Source organism: Camellia sinensis, chromosome 9 (genome assembly GCF_055761805.1).
Source record: "Camellia sinensis isolate YWXY chromosome 9, ASM5576180v1, whole genome shotgun sequence".
NCBI classification, from domain to species: domain Eukaryota; kingdom Viridiplantae; phylum Streptophyta; class Magnoliopsida; order Ericales; family Theaceae; genus Camellia; species Camellia sinensis.
In genome coordinates, this window is record NC_138969.1 from 125,403,430 (window position 1) to 125,417,874 (window position 14,445).

At 36.6% G+C, this 14,445-nt stretch overlaps 1 long non-coding RNA gene and 1 pseudogene across 2 annotated transcripts; both read right to left on the bottom strand.

The window, feature by feature from the left end:
• Positions 1–4,561: 4,561 nt before the first annotated feature.
• On the bottom strand, positions 4,562–7,162 carry LOC114279572 (ADP/ATP translocase 3, mitochondrial-like; annotated as a pseudogene). Its single transcript, XR_014340250.1, has 3 exons — positions 7,037–7,162; positions 5,341–5,842; positions 4,562–4,898 (listed from the first exon to the last, which is right to left on the bottom strand). The product of XR_014340250.1 is annotated as an ADP/ATP translocase 3, mitochondrial-like (transcript).
• Position 7,163: 1 nt separating this feature from the next.
• Positions 7,164–10,103, bottom strand: LOC145789105 (uncharacterized). Its single transcript, XR_014340251.1, has 3 exons — positions 9,725–10,103; positions 9,541–9,632; positions 7,164–9,419 (listed from the first exon to the last, which is right to left on the bottom strand). It is a non-coding gene; the product is annotated as an uncharacterized LOC145789105 (long non-coding RNA).
• Between the last annotated feature and the right edge of the window lie 4,342 nt (positions 10,104–14,445).

Below are 14,445 nucleotides of genomic sequence, written 5' to 3' on the forward strand. Positions count from 1 at the left end.
TTCAGTAGTAAAATATGATGCAAAACGGCCCCAGAACATGGAAACATGTCACCCGATACATGGAATGAGACCCGAAACATGACGTTAGGTACATGGAATGACCTATGGCTATGCAAAGCATGCATTATTTGAACATGAAGTGTGAAGACAGAATCAAGATAGTCCCAAAAAAAGCATATTTACACTTTTAATCAAGGCCAAAAGGTGAACACAAATAGGGCTAAGTTAACATGCAAAAAAAGGCCCCAAAAGAGAGATAATGAAGCAAGTAGCATCTGCTGGCCCTAAATGTCCAAGAGCCCTTCAACAAAGTTGAAGAGGGGCTCAAAATGAAGCACTTTACAGTTTTCAACAAGCCACAGATCTAAACACAAACAGGCCTAAAACATTGTGAAAGAAATGGGCCAAAAGGGAGACAAAGAAGCAAGTGATGGTTGCTGGCCTCAAATAGAGGAGGGCCCTTCAACAAAGTTGAAGAGGGGCCCAAAAAATGGTATTTTACAGTTAGTGACCAAACCCAAAACAGTGCACATGCAAGCTTAAAATACTATGCAAAATAAGACCTAAAAAGAGGTTTAAACACAAAGAGCAAAAAGGGAACTTCAAACAGCAAAGGTCCCTTGATGAAACATGAAGAGGGGGTCAAAATAAGACTATTTACAGTTCGGACCAGAGCCCAAAAATACAAGAAAAATGGGCTAACAAAACATGCAAAAATAAGGCCAAAAGAGGGATAAAGAGGCAAGTGACAAAAGGAAGCTTCAAACAGTGAAGAGCCCTTCAACAATGTTGAAGAAGGGCTCAAAATAAGCCAATTTTAAGTTTATAACCAAGCTCAAAACAATGTAAAAATGAGCCTAAAATACTATGCAAAAAAGAGGCATACAAGATAGGTAAAGAGGCAAGTGTTAAAAGGAAGCCTCAAACAGGGAGAGGCCCTTAAACAAACATGAAAAGGATCTCAAAATAAAGCTATTTTCAGTTAGGGTCGGAGCCCAAATATGCAAGCAAGTATAGCTTAGATTGTATGCAAAAATAGGGCCAAAAAGAGGAGAAGGAGACTTACCCTTGATGAACCAATCTTTGACAGCCTTTGGACTAAGTTTGGGTGCTCCTAAGCTCTAAAAGACAGCCTCAAGCTGCTGGTATGGAGTATGGAGGCCTTGTGCTATGAGGTGTAGTGTAAAATGGTGTAGGATTTGAAGGATTTTGGTGCTTGGAGTAGAGAGGGAGAGAAATGTAATGCAAGAGCCTAAAACAATTTTTTGTAACCCTCCAGATGGGAGCTGGAGGTGCTGTTATATAGGCAAAAGAGTGGAGAAAAGGGGGGGGAAATGGGGGGGGAAAGGAATTCAAGTTTCCCCCCAAGAGTGCAGCCCCCCGGATACAAAATCTGGGGGGAAACAGAATACATTTCTGTAAAGTACCTGGAGAGAGGACCATGGCCGGCCGATTTCCTAGGGTTTAGGTGGCCGGCCGGCTCTCCCCATTGCCGGCAGGCCAAGGGTCAAAAGGTTCAAGCAATATTAGTGGCCGGCCACCCCAGATTGGTGGCCTCCCATGTGTGCACAACACAACCATGTGGTCAAAAACTGAAGAAAATGAACCAGGAGAGAGAAAAGGCCACTTTTAGTAGGGGTTCAAAAGGGTCACATAGAATTACTGGCCGGCCATATGATATTGGTGGCCTCCCTGGTGTGTACAACACAAATATGTGGTTTGGGGTAAGAAAAAGTGGCCTTATGGTGGTCAACATTGGCTTTCAAGTGAGAAAAACGGGCGACGGAGGGCGATGGAGGAATAAATCTGGTTGTCAGAACAATTACTGGCCTCCCAACCTTCTACGACCTTCCTAACAATGAAATAGAGGTCTCTGCCAAAAATGAACTCAAACCGATGCAAAATGGAGGTTCAGGGGCCGAAACGCGCAGCCCGAGGCCCCGAAAACTGACGGTTAGGCACTGGAAGTGGTGTTCGACCACGAAGTTGGTCTCTCGAGCCACAGTGTCCCTCAAAAGGGAGAAAATAAGATACATGCCAAAAACCGGAGCAAACGGAGGTGGTTAAGCGGTCCCGAACCGAGGCACACGGCCAACGGCTCCGAAAAACCAGAAACCGGACTCCAAACGGACAAAATGGCCTATGACCACGAAACGTAGCCTACGGCCACTGAGAGATGATCTACAAGACCTCTCCCTCCCTTCGGGAAGAGAAAACAGAGAAAACAGAGCCTGGTTCGCAAACCGAAGCAAAGCATGAAAGAGTCCGGAAGTCTGGAGGCAAGGCTCGCAGCCGAGACTCTGAAACCTCTGAACGAGCACGATATGCAACATCACCAAGCGCTCAATCGGTGATGCCTGAGTCTTAAGGTCGGTCAAAAATGGGGTGCCTACATGGGGCTGCCATCTTTATATTTTAAATTAACCAACTTACGAAACAAAAAGGCTTTATTTGTGGTTGATTTTATATCATAAAGACTCTCTAATTTTTTCCATAAATCGTGTGCTGAAGTTTCAGTAGCAACATGATGAAATACACTGTCATCGATCCATTGACAGATAACACCAACGGCTTTTCGATTAAACCTATTTCATTCATCATCTTTCATACCCTCGGGTTTGCCAGAATCATCCTCAATGGGTCCATATAAATCTTTACAAAATAATAGGTCCTCCATTTTAGTTTTCCAAGTTACCCAATTGCTTCCATTGAAGCTAGACATACGACCCACATTCCCCTCCATTGATTTACACAAATAAATAAACTCAAATAAATTGTAAGTTCTGATACCAGTTGTTAGGAAAAATATGTGATTCCCCACAAGTAAATCAATCAATGGAAATAAAAAACTAATATCGAAAAAATTAAATCAAAAGCAACACAAGAATTTTACGTGATTTCCTCACTGAAAGGTACGTCCACTAAATCGAAATCCGATTCTACTATCAACCAAATAGTTTCCAAACGATTACAAACGAGACACGAATGGTCTCACAAAACCACCATTTGGTGAATTCTAAATAGTCACAAAATAAACAAGAGGAAAGACTTCACCAAATTGGGAACACGCACGGTCACCGAGATGAATGAAAACCGTATATCTCTATGCAGCACTTCGGAACAATATATATATATATATATACTGTTAAATCTTGGTTTTGTTTTATCAAAACCCTAGTTGTATCCAAATTGAATTGAGTTTCCACAAATTAGATATAATATATTAAAATATATTATACCTAAACCAAGCCAAATTAAAATTCTTTTTCCAAAACCAATTGGATCTCAAACTCCAATAAGGAGATATACCCCAACACAAATATGTGTTGAGGTCAAGCATGTTTATGAGTTATGACTCGCGAGGGGTTTTAAAATGTTTGACTTGGTGTGATCCAATGAATCTAGGGTGTAGACGATATTTCATGTGATGAGCTATGTTAGTTTATGGTGACTTAATATATCACTCATACCTTATACCTTCTCGTCATGTTAGGCGCTTTATTTTTCCATATGAGGGATGGATTGAATGAGAGATTGAGAAATTATGAATGAGCATATAACACTTTATGTGGATATGTGGATAAATGGGAGATTTAGAAACCATGTAGTAAATACACATGGTCTGACCTCATGGTACACGTGGTATGGCCTAATCTTGAATGCCACATGGTACACATGGTCCATCCACGCATGACCTAATCATGAGGGACACATGATCTTGGATATGTGGTATGCATGGTGTGACCTAACCATGATGTACACATGATTTGCCATATATGCCTATATAAGGGCTCATGTTCAACATTGTGTAGACACGCCAAAAACAATAAGTTCTCTATCTATTCATCTATCTCGAGGCTGCCATTTCGATAGCCTAGGAATTTGGAGCGTAGATAAATATTGAAAAACTCTGGTTGCTTCTCAATTGACGAGAGGTTTTCTAAACGTGACTCGTAATTCAAGCATCCGATTCAAATCATTTCTGCATCCACTACAGGAAATTCAGCTTTTAGCGGCATTTAAAAAACACCGCGATAAGTGCCAAAAACGCCACTAATTCTTTTTGTGACGCTTAGCACCAAACGCCGAGGACGCGGCCGTCGCTATAGTACTGTGGCGCTTTAAAAACTTCGTTAATTTGTTATAGGCGGCGTTTTAAAAAACGCCTCTAAATGTGGTACATAAGGCAAAGTGACGTCATGACAATTTTAGCGACGCTTTAGAAACATCGTTAATTTGTTATAGGCGGCGTTTTTTAAAACGCCTCTTAATGTGATACTCAACTTCAAAGTGATGTCTTGACAACTTTTAGCGACATTTCAAAAACGTCATCATAGCTTTTTTAATTTTAAAAAACCTATATAGTGGGGTTCTGAAAAATGCCATTACATCTTTATTTTTTTAATTGTTTTTTTTTAAATTATTACTTGTAATAAAATTGCAAAGTAGCACTAATATCAAACAATAACTCCTATTTCCATTCAAATGAACATTTGTCAAAAGAAAAAGGCAGAAAAATAACAAAAGAATTGATTTGAGACCAAGCCAGTATCTAGTGATATGTGAAAAGGTCTATAATAACATTACGTGCTCCAACAAAAAAATATTTGAAATAATAGACCAGGCAAATTTTGGAAATCATCCAATAATGGGATTAGTTATGAGGCTGCAAACATCAATTAAACCATTAAACTGCCTTCCACCACCATTCTTAGTAGCTGTAGCATCATTAGCCAAACGTGTTCGAGCATAATCTAGGGAATAAACAAAAAGAGAAGATGAAGCACCAGCAGCAGCACCTGACGCCAAATTCCCGGCAAACCACTTCCAGTAACCATCCTTGTCTCTCTTGAAATTAAACAGCCTCTTAAATAATCTTTGAAAGCAAAGTTCAGGGCCTGAAAAGGATTGATGAAATTGTAAATTCTGTGAGACATTCTATAAAACAAGACATGGTTGTCAACAAATGATAAATCAAAACGGAAACTTAATGAATCACATCGACAAGCCAGCATTTTTAATTCAAACTTCCAAAACTGACAGGATGAAGCTGTTTGGAGGACCTAAATCAAATCCAGATTAGACATCACTTCCTTTCAAATTTCAGGATGTCAATCCATCCCTTTGTTAGCAAGCACATATATATATACACTAATTATTATGTAATTGTTATTTCTGCAGACCACACACTCACATGGGGTTGTCCCATCATGTGAGAGGCAGGGTTGTGGAAGAGATGTTTTAGACTGTGGAGATAACTGCTCCCATACTAATCGAGAGCAGAAAAACAAAACAAAAGAAATGGAAATATTAACAAATATAAACAAAAGATAGGCTAACCTGGGTTGGGAAATATCTGATAACATTGGTAGTGTTGCTTCTCCACAAAGCAATAATGCCTTCATCCTTAATTGTTCGGGCAAAGCAGTCAGAAATCCCTTTGTATGGTTCAAACAGCCGACCAGCTTTGATCATCTCATCCTGGTTCTGAATCAATAGCTTAACTCGCTCTATCGGAGCAGCAGCAGTCTTGGATACAGCAGCAGAAACTCCTCCCATGAGGAAGTCTATCATAAAACTACGAAAACCTTTTTCTGCGAGAGCTTGTACAAAAACAAAGGATAGTGGTGATGCAAATTCCAAGCCAGTGCCTTGGAATGTTGGTGGCAGAGGACTCTGCAGACCTCCATTTACTTATGCATCAGTCATATTGTGTAAACCAGTATTCCTGGAGCGCAAGTTAGGAGAAATTCGAGATAAGAAATAAGATTGCCCATGTATCTTCTGGGAAATTGATGGATGCTGTGATCCATCCGCCATATTTGCAACTCAAGGTGGCGGCCTGCAACAGAAACCAACATTAATTACATGCAAGAATAAAACAAAAACAAGCATATCAAACAAAGAACACAATAAAGGTTTAAATACAAGGAACAATAGAGAGAAGGGTTTTTCCCAACCCAATCTTTTCGCTACTATAAACACCGGTGCCAAAATATTTGTATCACTTTAAAAAAATTAAAATAAAAACATATTGTTTGAGTCAAATGACTTTGGAGGGAACAAATAGTTACCGAGTATTATGTATACCATCCTTGAGGTTTACCCATCTTAATTTTCAAATCTAAGCAATATATGCATGCATGCTAAACAATTTTCAAACACAAATATAATTAAGGGGAAAATAGATCAATTCATTTAGGCTGCAAAAGCATGCTAAATAAAAGTGACAAACGCATTGTACCTTAAAATGCACAATAATATGTCCATAATGCAATCCCACAACACACGTAATGGCAGCCATCAACGAGCTAGAACATTTTAGAGCAAAAGAGGTTTAATCAAAGAGCCTTCATATAAAAATAATATTATCAAGACTAAAATATAGTTTGTCAGAAAATACAGCAGTGGAGCTATTCTCTAAGTGCTGCATTATCAAAGATATCAATCCTATTAACTTAAATAATAAAAGACCATGAAATTACTCTAAACCTTTGATAATAATAATGAAGGATTGTCCTCAGTAGAAATAAAACAAATTGTTCAAGTTATAACATCAATCTCCCAAAAAGGAAATGGTCGATCTGAATAGCATAATACCTATATATCAATACATGACAAATATGAATTCCATTCAACATTTGTTAGGTCCTTAATAGATAAAGTACAACATTTAAGATTTGTCTTGGACCATAATGGAATCTCTAATGCTATTTGGGAATAAGTGAACAAGTGTTTGGGAGTAGATTGGGTGCATTTCCAGCTTGCTTTCCTCCAATGCCAACTTGGGCATTTGAAATAGCAAATGGTAAGATTAAGTCAGCTCTGCAGAGGAATTGAATAAGATAAAGGCATTGCTATTCTGATTTTCCACTCAATTAAGATTTATGGCAACATTTAGATACTATACTTCATGTGATCAGAATGCCATGATTTATGACTATCACTTCTCTTGCGCTTGAGGATATCCCCAGTCTTAGAAATAAAATATAAGATAAAGAGTACTTAAAGTTCATGGGTCAGAAAGTTCTCTAACCTTAAGATGCCCCCAGGGTCAAATGGAGCAAGGCACCATTCTGGTGAATTTAGTGGTAGAGATCCATAATCAGGAGAGTTGACACTGCATTCCTGTTATATGGAGAAAGTTAACCATGCAAGGATCTGCCAGGGATTTAAAGACTTTAATATAGGAAAGACAGCAGCGATAATAGGAGACTTGGTGCACCTTCGTTCTTCTGTAGACAGGATGTTTATAAAGATGTTGTACGCCAAGAAAAAATCGATCAACCAAACCAACAGCATTACAAGGAGGTGAATTGACAAATGTGGTGAATTGACAAATAGTTCCATACAATAAATGGAAAAAAAAAAATGAAGGAGAAGAAAAGAATATAGTATCGAAATTAAGCTACAAAAGATTTTGTGAAAAGTAAAAAAGCATCAAACTTCCTCATACAACTTGATTATAAGCTAAACTAAAATCTGAAACAAACACAGATCTGACATTTCAGGCTAAAAAAGATAAGAAAAAATATAGGTCACAACAGCACAGATTAAGAGTGAGAGAATGAGAATGAGAATGAGAATGAGAATGAAAGTGACAGTTCTAAAACTTTCATATAGAAGAGAGCAGGTCAGTCAAATCCACAGTTTGACTTAGAAAAACTCGAGGATTGGTGCAGATCTGCTCTAGCCCAACTAACATGATGATCAGAGAGGAATGAGAAGAATCAACCCTGAGCTAGCATGGATTGGAATCCGAAGAGCTAACGCCCAACTATAGTAAACAATTATCTAAACATAGGGGTGCAATGACACAGGTAAGAAACTAATAATAAAAGTTTACTCTGCAACATATGGTAGTAATCAAATATTAATGAAGATTAATTAAAAATCAAATCTTAACTTATGGCAAACATCAAGTGACCAAAGTGCAAAGTTTAAAAATAAAAAATAAAAATAAAAGAACTATCTGTTATAGGCAACAAAATAGAGGATGAATTTGATAAATAAACAAAAATCAGAGCAAAAAAAGAACAACAACTACTTGGTAATAATCTATCGCTTGAATTATCTCCATCAATAATGCTCACTGCTATATGTTTTTCCTAGTTTGATGCTACATTACAGTTCAAAGAGTATTTATTCAATAGATTTTTAGGGCCAGCCCAATCCCAAAAAGTGATTAACCTAGAATGGTTTAATTTAAACAGACCAAAAAAGTATGAGAACCACTCCACCAGCAAAATCTTGACTGAGAATGAAGGGATCAGGTCAAATCATTGATGAAGAGATTTTATTGCTATGAAGAAACATCAAGACACTGACTTATAAATAATGCTACAACACTTCTCAATATACATGCAGTATTGATTTGTAAAAGATATTACAAACTAAGAATGCTACAGAGTCTAATCATATTTTCTGAAACTGAAGATATTGTATACTTATAGTTTTAGATGTTAATGTAGCGAACCAGTAATTAACAATATATAGCACATTTTTCTTGTAGTTTCTCTTGGAGTTGATAATTTGAACTCCACTAAAACAATGTAATCAAGAGCAAAAGACTAGTCAAATTTAAGCCCTAGTCATTAAACACACATTGTCGTTTCATCACCTCACCTAGATCAACTGTCCAGAGCCAAGTCAAATTTTACCCTTACAAATTAAAGGTGCTGTAGCAATCAGAGCTAAAAGATTAAAGGTGTTTATAAAAACTAATGCTTTATGTTAGTACTTTTACCTTGTTCGTTCGTTCTTCTTCTTCTTCTTCTTCTTCTTCTCTTTCTTTGAAAGGTAAAAATGGATCATTCAAGGCTGGACAATTCTGAAATAGGGAAACTGTTGGCAGATCCAAAATGGATCCTCTACTCTTTTCTGGGATGACCAATGGGTTCCTACTATTCCAGGGGTCGTGTCAATCGATTCAAGCTCGTAGAGATCAACAAAACATAAAAACACCAAATACCAAAATTTGTTAAGCCATTACACAAACACCCTTCAAGAATCTCTAATTCTTTTCTCTTTTTTTTTTTTTTTGATAAATATTCAAGAATCTCTAATTCTAAATGCATATGCAACACAAATCAAAACCTTAATTTAAATTAATATCCCTTCAAACTTCAACTGGAAAAAAGTTGAAAACAAGAAAACCAATTGGAAGCCAATTTGGTTTATGCACAATCCTAATCCCCTCTCTCTCTCTCTCTCTCTCCCTCTCTCTCTCTCTCATTATATAACAGAACCATTATAGAAGTTAGTCAAAAAACAAGATAACCCAATAGATACATATAAAGACAAGATCCAAAACCAAAGGTAGTTGCCAACCTTGATTCAACAGTCGGCTGCACATGGGAACGACTTGCACGAAAGGTTCAAGCTTCTGGTGCTCTGCTAAGAGCTATGCCAAGTACTGGCTACAAGAAGTAAAGAATACCCAGAAACATATAAAACCCAATTCAATCAAAGCTATAAACTCATCAAAAACTACCCAATCATTAGAATCGAAATCGAATTGAAAAGGGTCGTATAATATACCTATCAACATCTGGGCTGGTCCTTATATGTGGAGAAGCAGTTCTTACAGGTGAGAAACTTGAATTCTGGGGGAACAAACTAGACATGGTTGGCTGCAATGCAAAAATGATTCTTGAATCTTGATTTGAGATAAAGTTCAAAACACAAATGAAAGGTTTTTGTACATGAGAACAAAAAAGAGAACTTTGAATGGTTGAAAGGTCGGTCTTGACAGCAAGCCCCCTGAAAATGAAGGAAATAAAGACAACGAAAAATGTGAAATTTCTTACAATTGTGAGTGTGGCTTTTCTTTTAACAATTCAGTGGGTTTAAATAGGTGTGGTTTCACACCGTGTGAATCCGGTGGCTTTTTCTTGGGAAAAAAGCTAACTATTCAAAATGTTTCAATGGGTTTACATATAAATGTTTCTACAAAATTTATATGTAGAAATAGCTTCCTCTGGCACTCCTTCGAAAGCTTACTAGTCACACAGCAGATGCTCACAGATATCAAAATTAGACTCAAATGAATTGTTTTAACAACCCTTGTGAAAGAAAATAGAAAAATTAAAACTGAAATATATGAAAACTTGGAGAGAAGGATTCGACTAAATTGGTGAAGAATTCGAGTGTGAGAAGGATTCGACGATGATGAGAAGAGTGATGGGAGAGAAGTGAGTTCACATGGGTGAACAAGGAGTGAGAACCGATGAGTCGGCGAGATTGGGAGATTATGAAACTCCAAAATGTTGCGAAGCTTGAGGGACTGGGACTCCATCTCTCTGCAACTTCGTAGTACAGGCAGTTGGCGCCAATATATAGGGTTAAAAGGCAGCAATACATATAAATTAGGTTTGATTACAAATTGATATATGAATCAGCCCTATACATCATCAATGTGAACTAAGCATCTACCAGATGCAATCTCAAGTAGCCTAAGAATTTCTTATTTCATTCAAATGGGCAAAAAATTAAATTGAAGTAGATGAGTAGCGATCTGTAATGACATATTAGTGTAGAAAACACAAAACCATACATAAATCACCAATGGATCAAACTCTATTACACACAGAAAATTAATAATTTCAATTTCAATAAATATATATGCATAAATTTCTGCAAAATACAAAAAATTTATATAAAGAGAGGGGGGAAAATGCCGATATGAGATGGAGTGATATCAGTCATAAGCTTGAATCTCAAATGAATGCTAGAACTGAAATTACAGAAAAATCAAGTGCATGAAAAAAGAAAACAATCCAGATTTATATTCTTTAATATTTTTTCCCCAGTTTTCTCAACAACCAAACAAAGAAAAGGCAATGAAACAGAGCATATATAACTCATCAGTGAAAACCAATTACTGAAACAGAGCAAATACAACTCATCAATCACTGAAACAGACACACACACACACACACACACACACACAGATGGGAAGGCAGAGCTTCAGAGAGAGAGAGGGTGGAACTCACCTTAGTAGACGATGGTGCAGATGATGGTGCAGATGGTGGAGACCGATCTGAATCTTTGACGCTCTGCGATGAAATCACTGAGATGAAATCACTTTGAATCTCTAAATCTCTGAGTTGAATCTCTAAATCTCTGAGATGAATCTCGGAATCGCTCTGATAAGGGTTTAGAGAGGGTTGAGAGAGAGAGAAAGAGAGACAGTGGAGCTCACCTTCGTTGGTGCTCGCTACCTCGCTCTGAGAATGAATAAACGGTGGAGCTTCGAAATCGCTCTGAGATTTAGAGAGAGCGAGAGAGCGCGCTCGAGATCTGGGTCTTAGGTGAGTCTCAGATTCAAAATTAGGGTTTGAAAAGGGGGGAGACCATGCGCGTGAATCACAACGCATTTGGAGGCGTTTTTCAACGCCTCCTATTACAAAACGGTAACGTTTTATTAAGCAAATATGCGACGTTTTATAAAACGTCGTTAAATATTAAAAAAAAGTGACGTTTAAAAAAACGTCGCTAAACAAACGTCGCCTAAACTCTTTTTTCCTGTAGTGATCAGGTAATATGATTGCTCGTATATTTTTCTTTCAGTTTTCATTCTTTCTCTGAGCTCTCCTCTTACCAACCTCTCTCCCACGACCACTGCTGGCCATTCTCCCCTCTCCGGAGACTTCCACCAGCCACCCTTTTTTGGTTTGGAAACAGTGCAATGAGATGCATGTGGTTATAGAGTCGCATTTTTCAATGAAGTTGAATTTCATTTTTGTTTTATGTCTCCCTCTTTCTAGCTCCATTTGGATCAATGGGTGCTATTGAATGTTATACTCATTTCTTGCAATAGACATTGTGCGCTCCTCTATCATTGTTTAGTTAGTATACTTGACTTGTACGGCCGGTCTTGAGCCGATTAGTTTATATTGTGAACTTAAATTACTTGAATCAGCTCGTTAATTGGGGGCCAAGGGAACTGTCTTCGTGGTTTTTCCATTGTTGGATCCAAGAACAGGAAGTCAAATTGTAAGTTTAAAAATGTATGAATAAGTTGACAATAAAACAAGAGAAAAGTGAACAATCTTTAGAGGGGAAGCGATTTGGCCAATTTTCCTAAACTAGTAATTAGTTTGAATGGTAGCCTGTTTTATTGCGGCTCTTGACGGTTCTTTAGAAATATGCCAGCTTCCCTTATTTATTTATTTTTTTATTTTTATTTTTTTTTTGAATTATTTAGTTTATCTCAACCAATTACTAGACCGGTCAACGAGTTTACGAGTTAAACTTACCGGTCTAATTTTAAAAATATTGTCAAGAAATTACGTTGTAAACTTAAAAATGCAAAGAGTAAGATGGCAACAAATTAAGGCTCTGTTTGTTTGTGTTCTGAAAATAGTAGTTTTGGAATTAATTTTTCAAAACTCTGCCGGAAGCTCTGTCTATATGTCAAAGCATTCTGTTTGTTGCAGAGGGGGCATTTGAGGGAACGGGACGTCCGGCCGGTCGTCCGGCCGGCTGTCCAAAACAGTGAATTTTTTTTTTTTTTTTTTTTGCAATTGATTTATATAATCGAGAAAAATATTTTCTGAAAATTTTTAAATTTTTTATATGCTTTAAAATAATTTTGAGTTGTATGTTTAGTTATGAGTTGTAAATTTTTGTATCACATATCAAATGTCACATCAACAATTCTCCACTCAAATCAAACCTCTTTTCCAAAACTATTTTCAAAACTCTTTACCAAACAAATTTTCTACAACACTCAAATCATAATTCTATAACACACAATCTCAAAATATAACTCATACTCTCAAATTACATTTACAAAATACAACCAAACGCAAGCTAAGTTTGTAGCATGGTTGTGTAACACTACTTTATACTGTGAGATTTTGAGTTATAAAGTGAAATTTGATAACCTTCATGTTACCTTCTCCTATTAAGTTCTAACAAACTAACCTCTATTGATGTATACTTTGGGCTCATTTGGGAACAAATTATTTTAATAATTTTTTAATTTTTTACAAAAAAAAAATGCAGAAAAGTAGAGAGTGATATGACAATTTATAGCGATTTTTTAATTTTTTTGACTAAAATATGTAGTTGTTAACCGAGCCCTTTGTGGGGAAAAAAAAAAAAATGGTAATAAGCAATTGCAGAGGATTTTAGAGTCTTAGGTTTGACGACTTTAATGAAATGCTACAAACTAGGGACCGTGTTACGTTACCTTTGGCTAAGGGCATGTAGGCTGCTTCTATTTGTCTTCTAACTTCAGCTGCAGCTTACAAACTAGAGATCTAAATATGAACCATTATTTTAAGCTGCCATTTGTCTTTAGATTTATAAGCCCAATGCGATTATGGATAAGAAGGAGATTAAAATTTGATATTAATTATCATTATCATTATCTTTATCGTTAGTGACGTGATATGAACTCGCATATGACGCGATGACATGCACGTGTAAACTGTGGGGACCTTTGGATTTGTCATGGGAAATGGAGATGGAAGAAATAAAATTACTTCTAGTTTGTCCAAGTTTTTTATTTCTTGTTTTTTGTTTTCGATTTCATTTTTTTTTTTAAATTAAAAACAAAACTTCTTTGGCATATTACTTTTGTTTTCAAGAAAATAAAATTGACTTTACAATTTTTAAAAACACAAAAACTTGTGTTTTTACATTTTTTCCAAAACCGAGCTTTCACTTTGTTCATGCACCACATCCAATCACCACCCATCACCGCCATCATCCACTGACCGCCACCACCCATTGTTGTTGATTAGCGAGTTTTGACCAACCTTTGGCGACTCTCCAACAAGTGGATGGCTACTGTCATGATCTTCAACTGCCATTTTTTGGCGTTGTTCTGGCCGCCATGTGACCTCCGACACAGACAGACACCTCCGGCCACTAGCTAGCCATCATTGGCCACCATATCTGTCCACCCTTCATTTCTGGCCACCAATTCTAGTAACTCATCAAATGTATTTCTCTATTTGTACTTTTATTTGTTTTCAAAATATTTTTTATACACCAAATAAGTTTTCTATTTGGATAAAGTATTAATAAATCTCAAAATGTGATTTTGTGAACTATTTTAGACCTCCATTTTTTCTCATAAATCCAAAGGTCTTATTAAAGTTTAAAATTAACAAAATGATAATCACTTGTTTGGGTTTAATTTTTTTAGAGATAAAAGTAAGTTTTTCAAATGTGAAATTACACATTTGGACAATCCCCACTATAGAAGTTTTGGATTTTCCCTCCTTCTAGCACATATCTCACATTACGATTAAGAACGTAACACTCCAATAACGTAACATGCCAATATATCACACTAAAAAACTCGTTAGTGTATTTTTTTTCAAACATAGCACTCTAATGTAATACACAAAAAACTTCTTAATGTACCTTTCCTAGACGTAACATTCTAATCAATGTAATCTCAAATATAATACTCCAATATAGCACACA